At 44.7% G+C, this 15,660-nt stretch overlaps 1 protein-coding gene and 1 long non-coding RNA gene across 3 annotated transcripts in view; one reads left to right on the top strand and one right to left on the bottom strand.

Annotated features, from left to right (window-relative positions):
* CLTRN (collectrin, amino acid transport regulator) overlaps positions 1–15,660 on the bottom strand; it is a 60,941-nt gene that overhangs the window by 1,434 nt on the left and 43,847 nt on the right. The window lies entirely within an intron of this gene.
* Positions 1–15,660, top strand: part of LOC130356992 (uncharacterized) — a 79,505-nt gene that overhangs the window by 41,936 nt on the left and 21,909 nt on the right. The window lies entirely within an intron of this gene.

Genomic DNA, 15,660 nt, shown 5'->3' with positions numbered 1-15,660 from the left:
TCTCCTCCCACAAAGTATCAGAACACAACAAAATAAAAAATAAAAACATAAAAGAACCAGGTCATCAAGTTGTTAATATTTCATCATATATTATTTCCAATCATGAAAATAAATTAAGGTTTGGGATTTTCACCTACTGTTCAATTTCATGTATATAAAACCATCTTAGATGTAAACAATTTTGTACGTCTTTTGACTGTGAAAAAGCATTTTCTGCCTGGAGAAGATTTGAATATACAAATGGTTGCAGCCGATCAGATGGAGCAATATTCACATGGTGCCGTTGCACCTGATCCCATTTTGAGATCCCTGGAAGAGCAAGTTGCTTACCGGGATCTCCATATGCTTGAAACAGATAGTATGATGGATACTATCAGCAGGTCTAATTATTTTGTCACCTCAAATCCGGACTTTTATCCTGTCCATGCACGTCCACTTGTTTTGGATCGCTTTCAGGACTTAGTTATGAAAGATTTGGTTGCATTAAAAAGTCAAGATATATCGAATATTAAAGATAACCTTTCTAAGCATGAAAGAAAAGCATTGCTTAGTCTTCGTAATAACTCTGACCTTACAATTCAATCCGCCAATAAAAGGTGGATCGGTTGTGTGTATGAACACAGGTCTATATATCAAACTCTGAAGAACTACTATCCGATCGTGACACATATCAACCACGTTCAGTCGATCCAACTAATATATTTCAAAAGTCTCATTTGGAATTATTGAAAGGTGTTTCCAGGTCTATTATTAGCCAAAAAGAAGCTGACTATATGTTTATAGATCAACCGATCGGTCTGATTTTTCATGTGTTGCCAAAACTACACAAGGACCGATTCCCTCCACCTATGCGACCGATCGTTGTGGGAATTGGTTCCCTCAATGAACGTATCTATCAATGGTTAGATTCTGTTTTACAGCCCTTGGTTAACAAATGCCCAAGTTATAAAAGACACAAAACACCTTTTAAAAATTCTTGACTCTTTTCAATGGTGTGAACAGTATTCATTGTTGCATGCAACATTGAATTTCTTTATTCATGTATTCCCCACCACTTAGCATTGACAGCACTCACTGATATTTTGAATAAGTTTTCCAATTATAATCTTGAGTTGAAACAATTTATTTTGGATGTCACTGCTTACATTTTAAAACACAATAATTTTTTATTTAATGGTGTTTTTTATTTGCAGAAAACTGGAGCATCAATGGGTGCAAAATCCTCACCTGCCCTCCCAAATTTATATGTGTTTTGGTGGGAGAATTTTAATATTTTTCTGATCACAACCCCTATAGAGACAATGTCGCATGGTTTGGTGGATACGTTGATGACGTGGTTATCACGTGGAAAGGTAGCGAATCGTTGACTAACACATTTATGCAATATTTAAATGTCAATTCTTGTAATTTACGCTTTACACATAATTGCTCTAAAACATGTACACCATTTTTAGATGGGCGTATTTCAATGTTGTTACCCTCAGCAACCAAAAGCACATTTCGGAAACCCAGTGCCAGTAATACTACTCAGAGCTGACTCATGTCACTCTAGATATACCATTGAAGGCATTCCTGTAGGATAATTAATCTGTGTGAAACGGAACAGCTCTGTGGAGTCGGTTTACCAGGAGGAAGCCAATACGGCATGCACGCGATTCAAACAACGCGGCTATCCAAATTGGACTCTAAACAAAGCTCGTAAATGAGTGGATTCTTTCAATAGATCTGAACTTTTGAAAGACAAAGAACATAAACAGGTCAGTGATCCTATCACATTTATAACTACCTATAGTCCTCAATATAGTAAAATGAGAAATATATCGAAACATCTCTCTATACTACATCCAGATCCGGGTTTGAGTATAGTGTTACCAAAAGGAATCAGATTCTCAACCCGTAGAGCTCCAACATTAGCTAACTCCTTAGCTCCCAGTACAGTTGCAGATCGAAATGCAAATGACACTTGGTTGTCAACGAAAGGATTTTTCAAATGCTCGGAAGCACAATGTATCATCTGCAGATACGCTGTAAAATGTACCACTAATGAGGGCACAGTGGACTACAAAAAAGATAAAATCTGTAGTTTTATTAATTGTAATTCTAAATTAGTAATATACAAAATTGTATGTACTGCTTTTTCACTTACTTATATTGGTAGCACTAAACGTGCTTTGAAAAAAAACACATACAGGAGCACATTCGACATTCCACAGGTCCCCTCACTAGTGGTATGTCCAACGTATTGAAGCATTTCATAACGGCGATGTGTCAAATTTGAAATTTTCTGCTATTGAAAATATAACTCCCAACAAAAGAGGAGGTGATAACATAAGTTACCTGCATAATAAGGAGGCTATGTGGATTTATTTATTCAATAGCATTCATCCCTTTGGTTTAAATAATAGAACAGATTTCATTCTTCATTAATAGTTTTCCGAATTTTTGTGAATTTTTCCATTGATATAATTTTGTTAACCCTTGATTTCCTTTCTTGCAAGTGTCCTCTTTTATATGTTTGTTTTATTGCACTCTGGACAATAAAGTTGGTTGTCCAAATGGGTTGGTCCCAGTTTTCCTCCCCTTGTGGGAGGAGAACTTGTGGACCTTTTCAGTATAAAAGAGTGTGATGGAGAGACAACATGTATGCCATGACTAAGGGCCAAATGGCCTGAAACGCGTCGATGTTCTGAGGTGTTCCAACCATGCACTTTTGTCCTTTTGTCCTTGTGCTAATTTTTTCCTTGCCTTCCATGGACTTTTAACTTGGATTACAATAAAGTAGGATCTTTTACACGGTGCTGGCTCCACCCTTCCTTGATTTTAGATATGTAATTTACTTCTATTAAAAAATCTTTATCCTTCCAGTACTTATCAGCTGCTGTATGATCCACAGGAAGTTCTTTTCTTTTTGAATTTCCTTTCTGACTGACCACAGTGCTCTCTGCTGACACCTCTGTCCATTTTAGGAACTGTCCAGAGAAGGATAGGTTTTCGATGGGGATTTTCTCCTACTCTGGACAGTTCCAAAAATGTACAGAGGTGTCAGCAGAGAGCATTGTGGTCATGAAAGGAAATTCAAAAAGAAAAGAACTTCCTGTGGATCATACAGCAGCTGATAAGTACAGGAAGGATTTAGGGTCCTTTAGCTTTAACCTACGCCGTAGGGTCTTGACTTTCTGACAGGGAATTCTCTGGCCTCTACCCTAAGAGTACTTTCTATTGGCAACAGCTGAATCTGAGAAGAGAAGTGGTGGCCACAAAAGGAATGTTTAGTGTTGCTCGCGAACATTCGCAATGCGAATTTTATTCGCGAATATCGCATATTCGCGAATTCGCAAATATTCGCGAATATAGCACTATATAATCGTAATTGCGAATATTCGTTTCTTTTTTTCACAGTACACATCACAGTGATCATCCCTCTCTGCTTCCAGCTTGTGTGGTGTAAAGAAGGCTCTAATACTACTGTGTGAGACTGGCGTGCGCATTTTCGCATATGCGAAAATTTGAATATGCAAATTTTCGCATATGGAATTTTTGCACATGCAAATTTTAGCATATGCTAATTTTTGCATATACAAATTTTCGCATATGCAAATTTTCGGCATATGCGAAAATTTAACGCGAATATTACGAATATGCGAATTTAGCGAATATATTACGAATATTTGTCCATATATTCGCGAAATATCGTGAATTCGAATATGGCCTATGCCGCTCAACACTAGGAATGTTGTGTCTGGGGACCCTGACAGTCAGGAAAAATCTTTTGACCCTTGTGTTTTAGATATGTAGAGAAATGAGCTAAGCACATACTTTGTTTTAAGAAGTTTATGCTTTGTTTTATCGTAAAATATCAGAAACAAAATGAAGAAGCAAGACTTTATATGGTTAAAGGGGTTATCTAATAATAGAAAAAACAGAACTAATTTCATCCAAAAACAGCACTTCACATGTCCCCAGGTTGTGTGTGGTATTACAACTTCTCGCCATTCACTTTAATGGCACTGAGCTGCAATGCCACATCTAACTTGTAGACAAATGTTGTACAATGTTTGAAGAAATCAGCTCTGTTTTTCTAATTCAGGACAACCACTTTACTATTTCACCGGCAACCTCTATGGGTCTTCTACTCAGCACTTCCTGGTATCTTGAGTGGCAGCTCGGGTTCCCAGCATCATAAGAAGAGTAGCAGCTGGGAAAATGGTGGCTGATATATGGAAATAGAAACTGTGCAGTGGAAAAGTTGACCAGTTGCCCACTGAAACCATTCAGATTGGTTCTTTCATTTTTAAAAAGCGATCTGATTGGTTCCTATGGGCAACTCTTCCACTTTACCTCTGCCCGTTTTGATAAATCTCCCTCTTTGGCTCCATTTCAAGCATAAGCAGGAGCAGATATACAGAGAATAGTCCACATTGGTAATCTATTTGGATTCTCTTCATCTCTTTAGAGTGGTGGCAAGTTGATTTTTAGGAGATGGGACCAGAGCTGGGCTGTTTGCCAGTAGTACACATACAGTTACTTCCTCCCTTACTTCTCACAGTACAACACAAGACATTGAATACTCATCACTGCTATACCATGACATTGTGCTGGTGAAAGTGCAAGGAACAGGCGGACATTGTGCTTGGGGAGGATACACTAATTTAGATGGCCTGTGGAGAAAGAAGTGATTACTAATGCACTGGCTTTGCAAGGTCACACTTAGCACTGGTGCTGCTGAGCTGAGAGAGAAGCCTTGAGTTAACTTTTTTGGATAGTGCAGATCATCTGGGCACCCTTAGATGCAGACACACACAGTCTTCTGTCTCCCTATTTCCTGCACATCATGCAGTCTAAGCCCCACCCTCACTTCATGTAATTCATCTTGGTGTCTCTGTTACTTGAGACAGATTTTCCCCAACAACAGGCAGTGAACAGCAGATTGGGGGGAAGTGAGTCATTTTTGGTAAATGAAATGATTTACAAAAATGTTAGGAATTACACAGTTTCTGAAATGGAGGGAAGTTGTTAGAAACAACAGTGACCATGTCACGATGCCGGCTGGCAGGTAGTGGATCCTCTGTGCCAGAGAGGGATTGGCGTGGACCGTGCTAGTGGATCGGTTCTAAGTCACTACTGGTTTTCACCAGAGCCCGCCGCAAAGCGGGATGGTCTTGCTGCGGCGGTAGTGACCAGGTCGTATCCACTAGCAACGGCTCAACCTCTCTGACTGCTGAAGATAGGCGCGGTACAAGGGAGTAGACAGAAGCAAGGTCGGACGTAGCAGAAGGTCGGGGCAGGCAGCAAGGATCGTAGTCAGGGGCAACGGCAGGAGGTCTGGAACACAGGCTAGGAACACACAAGGAAACGCTTTCACTGGCACAATGGCAACAAGATCCGGCGAGGGAGTGAAGGGGAAGTGAGGTATAAATAGGGAGTGCACAGGTGAACACACTAATAGGAACCACTGCGCCAATCAGCGGCGCAGTGGCCCTTTAAATCGCAGAGACCCGGCGCGCGCGCGCCCTAGGGAGCGGGGCCGCGCGCGCCGGGACAGGACAGACGGAGAGCGAGTCAGGTACGGGAGCCGGGATGCGCATCGCGAGCGGGCGCTACCCGCATCGCGAATCGCATCCCGGCTGGAGACGGTATCGCAGCGCACCGGGTCAGTGGAGCTGCCCGGAGCGCTGCGGTAGCGAGAGAGAAGCGAGCGCTCCGGGGAGGAGCGGGGACCCGGAGCGCTCGGCGTAACAGTACCCCCCCCCCTTGGGTCTCCCCCTCTTCTTAGAGCCTGAGAACCTGAGGAGCAGACTTTTGTCTAGGATGTTGTCCTCAGGTTCCCAGGATCTCTCTTCAGGTCCACAGCCCTCCCAATCCACTAAAAAGAACCTTTTTCCTCTGACCGTCTTGGAGGCCAGTATCTCTTTCACTGAGAAGACGTCAGAAGAACCGGAGACAGGAGTGGGAGAAACTAATTTGGGAGAGAAACGGTTGATGATGAGTGGTTTAAGAAGAGAGACATGAAAGGCATTAGGAATACGGAGAGAAGGAGGAAGAAGAAGTTTGTAAGAGACAGGATTAATTTGGCACAAGACTTTGAAAGGACCAAGATAGCGTGGACCCAGTTTGTAACTGGGGACACGAAAGCGGACATATTTAGCGGAGAGCCATACCTTGTCTCCGGGAGCAAAAATGGGGGGAGCTCTTCTTTTCTTATCGGCAAACTTTTTCATGCGAGATGAAGCCTGTAAAAGAGAATCTTGGGTCTCTTTCCATATGGTGGAAAGATCACGAGTCACTTCATCTACAGCGGGCAAACCAGAGGGCAAGGGAGTAGGGAGGGGGGGAAGAGGGTGACGGCCGTACACCACGAAAAATGGGGATTTGGAGGAAGATTCAGAGACTCTAAAGTTATACGAGAATTCGGCCCATGGTAGAAGATCTGCCCAATCATCCTGGCGGGAGGAAACAAAATGTCGTAAATAATCACCCAAGACCTGGTTAATTCTTTCTACTTGTCCATTGGATTGAGGATGATATGCAGAAGAAAAGTTTAATTTAATTTAATCTTGAGTTGTTTACAGAGAGCCCTCCAGAATTTTGACACAAATTGGACGCCTCTATCTGAGACTATCTGTGTGGGCAACCCGTGAAGACGAAAAATGTGTACAAAAAATTGTTTAGCCAACTGAGGCGCTGAAGGAAGACCAGGAAGAGGGATGAAATGTGCCATCTTGGAGAATCGATCAACGACCACCCAAACAACAGTGTTGCCACGGGATGGGGGTAGGTCTGTAATAAAATCCATACCAATCAGAGACCAAGGCTGTTCGGGGACAGGCAGAGGATGAAGAAAACCAGCGGGCTTCTGGCGAGGAGTCTTATCCCGGGCACAGACAGTGCAGGCTCGCACAAAGTCCACGACATCCGTCTCCAGAGTCGGCCACCAATAGAAGCGAGAGATGAGTTGCACAGATTTCTTGATGCCCGCATGGCCTGCGAGATGGGAGGAGTGACCCCATTTGAGGATTCCGAGGCGTTGGCGTGGAGTGACGAAGGTCTTCCCTGGAGGAGTTTGCCTGATGGAGGCTGGAGAAGTGGAAATCAGGCAGTCAGGAGGAATGATGTGTTGCGGAGAGAGTTCAACTTCCGAGGCATCCGAGGAACGAGAGAGAGCATCGGCCCTAATGTTCTTATCGGCAGGCCAAAAGTGAATTTCAAAATTAAATCGGGCAAAGAACAGAGACCACCTGGCCTGGCGAGGATTCAGCCGTTGGGCAGACTGGAGATAGGAGAGGTTCTTGTGATCGGTGTAAATAATAACTGGAAATCTTGATCCCTCCAGCAGATGCCTCCATTCCTCAAGTGCTAATTTAATGGCTAGAAGCTCTCGATCCCCGATGGAGTAGTTCCTCTCCGCCGGAGAGAAGGTCCTAGAAAAAAAACCACAAGTAACAGCATGCCCGGAAGAATTTTTTTGTAGAAGGACCGCTCCAGCTCCTACAGAGGAGGCATCAACCTCCAATAGGAAGGGTTTAGATGGGTCAGGTCTGGAGAGCACAGGAGCCGAAGAAAAGGCAGACTTGAGCCGTTTAAAGGCATCTTCCGCTTGAGGAGGCCAAGACTTGGGATTGGCATTTTTTTTGGTTAAAGCCACGATAGGGGCCACAACGGTAGAAAAATGTGGAATAAATTGCCTGTAATAATTGGCGAACCCCAAAAAACGTTGGATAGCACGGAGTCCGGAGGGGCGTGGCCAATCTAAGACGGCAGAGAGTTTGTCTGGATCCATTTGTAGTCCTTGGCCAGAGACCAAGTATCCTAGGAAAGGAAGAGATTGGCATTCAAACAGACATTTCTCTATCTTGGCATAAAGTTGATTGTCACGAAGTCTCTGAAGAACCATACGGACATGCTGGTGGTGTTCTTCTAGATTGGCAGAAAAAATCAGGATATCGTCCAGATATACAACAACACAGGAGTATAAGAGATCACGAAAAATTTCATTAACAAAGTCTTGGAAGACGGCAGGGGCGTTGCACAGGCCAAAGGGCATGACCAGATACTCAAAGTGTCCATCTCTAGTGTTAAATGCCGTTTTCCATTCATCCCCCTCTCTGATGCGGATGAGATTATAAGCACCTCTTAAGTCCAGTTTGGTAAAGATGTGGGCACCTTGGAGGCGATCAAAGAGTTCAGAGATGAGGGGTAGGGGGTAGCGGTTCTTTACCGTGATTTTATTAAGACCGCGGTAGTCAATGCAAGGACGTAGAGAGCCATCTTTTTTGGACACAAAGAAAAATCCGGCTCCGGCAGGAGAGGAAGATTTACGGATAAAGCCTTTTTTTAAATTTTCCTGGATGTACTCCGACATAGCAAGAGTCTCTGGGGCGGACAGAGGATAGATTCTGCCCCGGGGTGGAGTAGTGCCCGGGAGGAGGTCAATAGGACAATCATAAGGCCTGTGAGGAGGTAGAGTCTCAGCTTGTTTTTTGCAAAAAACATCCGCAAAGTCCATATAGGCCTTAGGGAGACCGGTTACAGGGGGAACCACAGAGTCACGGCAAGGGGTACTGGGAACCGGTTTTAGGCAGTCCTTGAAACAAGAGGGCCCCCAACTCTTGATCTCCCCAGTGGACCAATCCAGGGTTGGGGAATGGAGTTGAAGCCAGGGTAGTCCAAGGAGGATTTCGGAAGTGCAATTGGGGAGGACCAAAAATTCAATCTTCTCGTGATGAGGTCCGATGCACATTAGAAGGGGCTCCGTGCGGAGACGTATGGTACAGTCCAATCTTTCATTGTTTACACAATTGATGTAGAGGGGTCTGGCGAGACTGGTCACTGGGATGTTGAACCTGTTGACGAGAGAGGCCAAAATAAAATTTCCTGCAGATCCGGAATCCAAGAAGGCCATAGTAGAGAAGGAGAAGGCAGAGGCAGATATCCGCACAGGCACAGTAAGACGTGGAGAAGCAGAGTAGACATCAAGGACTGTCTCACCTTTGTGCGGAGTCAGCGTACGTCTTTCCAGGCGGGGAGGACGGATAGGACAATCCTTCAGGAAGTGTTCGGTACTGGCACAGTACAGGCAGAGATTCTCCATGCGGCGTCGTGTCCTCTCTTGAGGTGTCAGGCGAGACCGGTCGACCTGCATAGCCTCCACGGCGGGAGGCACAGGAACGGATTGCAGGGGACCAGAGGAGAGAGGAGCCGGGGAGAAAAAACGCCTTGTGCGAACAAAGTCCATATCCTGGCGGAGCTCCTGACGCCTTTCGGAAAAACGCATGTCAATGCGAGTGGCAAGATGGATGAGTTCATGTAGGTTAGCAGGGATTTCTCGTGCGGCCAGAACATCTTTAATGTTGCTGGATAGGCCTTTTTTAAAGGTCGCGCAGAGGGCCTCATTATTCCAGGATAATTCTGAAGCAAGAGTACGGAATTGTACGGCGTACTCGCCAACGGAAGAATTACCCTGGACCAGGTTCAACAGGGCAGTCTCAGCAGAAGAGGCTCGGGCAGGTTCCTCAAAGACACTTCGAATTTCCGAGAAGAAGGAGTGTATAGAGGCAGTGACGGGGTCATTGCGGTCCCAGAGCGGTGTGGCCCATGACAGAGCTTTTCCAGACAGAAGGCTGACTACGAAAGCCACCTTAGACCTTTCAGTAGGAAACTGGTCCGACATCATCTCCAAGTGCAGGGAACATTGGGAAAGAAAGCCACGGCAGAATTTAGAGTCCCCATCAAATTTATCCGGCAAGGATAGTCGTAGACCAGAAGCGGCCACTCGCTGCGGAGGAGGTGCAGGAGCTGGCGGAGGAGATGATTGCTGAAGCTGTGGTAGTAGCTGCTGTAGCATCACGGTCAGTTGAGACAGCTGTTGGCCTTGTTGCGCTATCTGTTGTGACTGCTGGGCGACCACCGTGGTGAGGTCGGCGACAACTGGCAGAGGAACTTCAGCGGGATCCATGGCCGGATCTACTGTCACGATGCCGGCTGGCAGGTAGTGGATCCTTTGTGCCAGAGAGGGATTGGCGTGGACCGTGCTAGTGGATCGGTTCTAAGTCACTACTGGTTTTCACCAGAGCCCGCCGCAAAGCGGGATGGTCTTGCTGCGGCGGTAGTGACCAGGTCGTATCCACTAGCAACGGCTCAACCTCTCTGACTGCTGAAGATAGGCGCGGTACAAGGGAGTAGACAGAAGCAAGGTCGGACGTAGCAGAAGGTCGGGGCAGGCAGCAAGGATCGTAGTCAGGGGCAACGGCAGGAGGTCTGGAACACAGGCTAGGAACACACAAGGAAACGCTTTCACTGGCACAATGGCAACAAGATCCGGCGAGGGAGTGAAGGAGAAGTGAGGTATAAATAGGGAGTGCACAGGTGAACACACTAATAGGAACCACTGCGCCAATCAGCGGCGCAGTGGCCCTTTAAATCGCAGAGACCCGGCGCGCGCGCGCCCTAGGGAGCGGGGCCGCGCGCGCCGGGACAGGACAGACGAAGAGCGAGTCAGGTACGGGAGCCGGGTTGCGCATCGCGAGCGGGCGCTACCCGCATCGCGAATCGCATCCCGGCTGGAGACGGTATCGCAGCGCACCGGGTCAGTGGAGCTGCCCGGAGCGCTGCGGTAGCGAGAGAGAAGCGAGCGCTCCGGGGAGGAGCGGGGACCCGGAGCGCTCGGCGTAACAGACCATTTAACTCTTTGTTTGCTCAATAAGTCATATAAAATGCTGTTAACTTTCCATGCCAAGAGAGACTGAATACAGGAATGAAATATCCCTATAATTTCACCTGTGTATTCACCTGTGTATTCCCTTGACCCTTGATCATAATGTACAAAGGGACATTATTTTACATGCATTGCAGGGATTAATTGTTTTGAAATCGTAAGATAAGAAACTCAAAGATCATGAACTACGCCTGTCTCAGGAGTTTATGACCCAGTAAGTGGTAATTTCTACACTCGGAATCATTAACTCTAATAGCATTTTATTTGTGTTTTGTGGATTTGGAAATTGTTCATGTTTGTGTAATAGGAAAGTGATTCTGATGACCCACAGCTATTAGTCGTAATCATACAGTAAGCATCAGTATTTCTAATTGAGGCCAATTAAACTGCAATCATACACAGATCATCGATAACCACATGACATCGCTTATCATGAGGCATCAGTTGTGCAATACAGTTCACCGGAACACTACCCAGGATAAAAATATAAACTGTAATAGAAAATAACTGGAGTACAGCTTGTGATTTTAAACGTGTTCTCTGCTACTTTCTAAATATTGACTAGAGGCTAGTATCAGGATAAATAAAAAAAAATATTTACCCCTAAATTTGGCACTGCTCCCGTGCCACCACCACTCCAGTATTTCCGGCCAAAGGCTTTGTATTGAAATTACATATATTGCTTACATGTCACTGTAGCCGCTCACTGGCCTCAGCAGTCAAATGCTATACATGAAGGAAGTGACTGCGAGATCACGTGAGAATTGTACACAATGGCAACTCTGTTACCGGTAGGGAACAATGGAGTAACAGCAAACTTAGGGGTTAGTTAAAAGAAACCTGTCACTTTGAAAATACAATCCAATAGCAGGAGGAGCTAAGCATATTGATAAGTAGTTTTGTGGGGAAAGTTCTCATCTATACCATGCAGATAGGGAGAAAAAAAGAAAGGTAGAGGATAGCGCCTCGCGTAATTCAGTGGGATAATCCCTGGTCCACAACCCCAATGTTAGTGGTATTGACCTGGGGTATGGCTTAATCTGTGCATATCACCCCTCCGCTTGGGTTCAGATGATCTCTGTTTCGGGGGTAAGTTCCCCCTTTTTCAATTGCAGAAATACAGTATTTCTGCAATTGAAAAAGGGGGAACTTACCCCCAAAACGCGTTTTGCATGTCTGTATCTCAATTTATGTAATAAATGAGATTTTATTTATACAAAAGACTGAACTTCGATCTCTACAAGGCAGCGCCACAGCAGACCACTTTTTTAATTTTTTTGTACAAATTCCTCATCTATACCACAGCAGTATGCCAGAAAGATATGTTTAAACAGTACCTAAGAGGTGGTATATATGGTATATCCATAGACTTACATTATGTAAAAGTTGCCAAAAAGTATGTTAGTTTCGACCTGTTTTTTTAACCCTAAATCCATACATACCTCTCATTAGTTAATTGACCGCTCCAGAGTAGATATATCAGAGATATAAAAGATATTCAAATTAGACTCTGGGGTTCCCCTCAGTTATTAGTGCCCAGCACAGTTTGGCCCTTCACTAGTTAGTCACTCCCCTGTACACTGGTCGCCTCTTCTCCCCAATTGAACAGGGAGTGACTAACCAGTAAAGTGGTTGAACTGTGCTGGGCACCAGCAACTGAGGGTAATGCTCAGTGGGCTCCAAAATTTTATTTGCAATGATATGAGTTCTGTAATACACCCTACTTTTTCCATAAATGCTTCGGCTGAGGATCTCGTGTGTAATCACTCCAGCTGGTCATCTTTTTAGGCTGCTACTGCCAGATATCATCCAGGTGAGCTCATTACTCACAACTGGGTTGGGTTAAAATTACATTTTTCATTTTCACGAACCACTGTTCCAAAAATCTGTCAGACACCTGTGGGGTGTAAATGCTCATTGCACCCTTATTACATTACGTGACGGGTGTAGTTTCCAAAATGGGGTCACACGTGTGGGGGGGGGGTGCATTGTTCTGGCACCATGGGGGCTTTGTAAACACACATGGCCTTCAATTCCGGAATTCCAAATTGAGGACGGGATATGACAACAATATATGAGGACGGGATATGAAGTCAAAAGCTTCCTCCTTTGTCGATTTTCCTCCAAAACAAGGATTAGGAAGGAAAAACCAGATAACACCGGGTACTCAGCTAGTCTGCACCCCTGAAATCTTTCAAGAAAATGAAGTATTTCTCACAGAAAAGGATTACAGTAACACATGTTTTGCTAGACACATGTTTATTCCATTTGTGTGTATTGGAACTAAACCAAAAAAGGGAGGAAAAAAAGCAAATTGGTCATAATGTCACACCAAACTCCAAAAATGGGGTGGACAAAATTATTGGCACCTAATAATATTAATATATTAATATACTTAATATTTGGTTGCACATACTTTTGAAAAAAATAACTGAAATCAGTTGCTTCCTATAACCATCAATAAGCTTCTTACACCTCTCAGCCGGAATGTTGGACCACTCTTCCTTTGCAAACTGCTCAAGGTCTCTCTTATTGGAAGGGTTCCTTTTCCCAACAGCAATTTTAAGATCTCTCCACAGGTGTTCAATGGGATTTAGATCTGGACTTATTGCTGCCACTTCAGAACTCTCCAGCGCTTTGTTGCCATCCATTTCTGGGTTCACTTGACGTATGTTTGGGGTCATTGTTCTGCTGGAAGACCCAAGGTCTAGGACATAAACCCAGCTTTCTGACACTGGGCTGTACAGTGCGACCCAAAATCGGTTGGTAATCCTCAGAATTCATGATGCCTCGTACACATTCAAGGCACCCAGTGCTAGAGGCAGCAAAACAACCCCAAAACATAATAGAGCCTCCACCATATTTCACTGTAGGTACTGTGTTCTGTTCTTTGTAGGCCTCATTCCGTTTTCGGTAAACAGTAGAATGATGTGCTTTACCAAAAAGCTCTATATTGGTCTCATCTGTCCACAAGATGTTTTCCCAGAAGGATTTTGGCTTTCTCAAGTTCATTCTGGCAAAATGTAGTCTTGCTTTTTTATGTCTCTGTGTTAGCAGTGGGGTGCTCCTGGGTCTCCTGCCATAGAGTTTCATTTCATTTAAATGTTGACAGATAGTTTGCGCTGACACTGATGCTCCCTGAGCCTGCCGGACAGCTTGAATATATTTGGAACTTGTTTGGGGCTGCTTTTCCACCATCTGAACTATCCTGCGTTGACACCTTTCATCAATTTTTCTCTTCCGTCCATGCCCAGGGAAATTAGCTACAGTGCCATGGGTTGCAAACTTCTTGATAATGTTGCGCACTGTGGACAAAGGCAAATCTAGATCTGTGGAGATGGACTTGTAACCTTTAGATTGTTGATATTTTTCCACAATTTTGGTTCTCAAGTCCTCAGACAGTTCTCTTCTCCTCTTTCTGTTGTCCATGCTTAGTGTGGCACACACAGACACACAATGCAAAGACTAAGTGAACATCTCTCCTTTTTATCTGCTTTCAGGTGTGATTTTTATATTGCCCACACCTGATACTTGCCCTAGGTGAGTTTAAAGGAGCATCACATGCTTGAACCAATCTTATTTTTCCACAATTTTGAAAGGGTGCCAATCATTTTGTCATGCCCATTTTTGGAGTTTGGTGTGACATTATGTCCAATTAGCTTTTTTTTTTCCTCCCTTTTTTGGTTTAGTTCCAATACACACAAAGGGAATAAACATGTGTATAGCAGAACATGTGTTACTGCAATCAATATCTTTACCACAACGCAGCCCTACCTGAGGACGGGATATGAGGATTAGAAATGAGGATAAGCTATGGGGACGAGATATGAGGACGGGATTTGTGGACAGGAAATGGGGTCGAGAAATGGGAACAAAATATGAGGACAGGATATGAGGTTGGAATATGAGGAGGGGATTTGGGGTCTGGATATGAGGAGAGGATATGGGTCCGGATTTAGGGAAGGGATATGAGAACAAAAGCTTACTCCTTTGTTGCTTTTCCTCCCCTAAAAGGATAAGGTAGGAAAAACTGGGCAGCGCCGGGTACTCAGCTAGTTACCTATAAAATATGATAAAAAGGAATATTACAGTAGAATCTCCCAGTGACATTTAATCACCCCTTATCCCCCCCCATCATTTCATCCACCTTTTATACCCTGTGTTACCTTATGCCTTGTGCCAAATTATCCCCCCTTATCCCCCAGTGCCACATCATTTCCCCATTATTAACCCTCTGTGTAAATTCATCACCCCCTCTTTATGAAGTGGCAAAGGGGGATAAAGGGGGAATGAAATAGCACAGGGGGGGGGGGGATCTAGAGGAAATTATGTGGCACAGGGGGTAAAAAAAAGGGGGGGGGGTGATTTCACACAGGGAAGAAAGTGGCATGGGGTGGGGGGGGGGGGAGAGAATCAGGGAAGGAGGGGGTGAATGATGTGGCCGGCAGATGTACAGAAGCATGAGACCCCTGAGGTCTTCTACTTTTGTGCTGGGGCTGCAGTGGGACCATAACTGGGGTATTGGCTCTACCCCCTGATGGCGACCCTGTGTACAAGGTAGGGCCAGCACATAAGCCTGATTGTCCCCTATTGGGAGTGTTTTGTTCCCTGTTGTTCCCTATAGGGAGTGTTTTGTCCTCTATTGGGAGTGTTATGTCCCCTATTGTACCCTATTGGGTGTGTCCGCATCCACTATTGGGAATGTCCCCTATTTGGAGGGTGCAAATACATTAAGTCTTATGGGACTCTGCCGGGGAATTATTGGGAGGTGTCCACTAAGGGAGATTTCACTGTATAAGCAAAGAATTTCCTGGATTTTCAACGTCCAGCTTGACTTATAGGTATAAAAAAGCATAGTATCGTAATCATATTTATACAATAGAACAAGAGTTTCAATAAACCTTATATGTAATCCGTTACCCGTGTATTAGGTAGTTGTGCTGGCTATT

The sequence above is a fragment of the Hyla sarda genome, chromosome 2 (assembly GCF_029499605.1).
Source record: "Hyla sarda isolate aHylSar1 chromosome 2, aHylSar1.hap1, whole genome shotgun sequence".
Classification (NCBI taxonomy): domain Eukaryota; kingdom Metazoa; phylum Chordata; class Amphibia; order Anura; family Hylidae; genus Hyla; species Hyla sarda.
The sequence above is the reverse complement of the archived record's forward strand: the minus strand, read 5'-3'. Positions and strand labels throughout refer to the sequence as shown.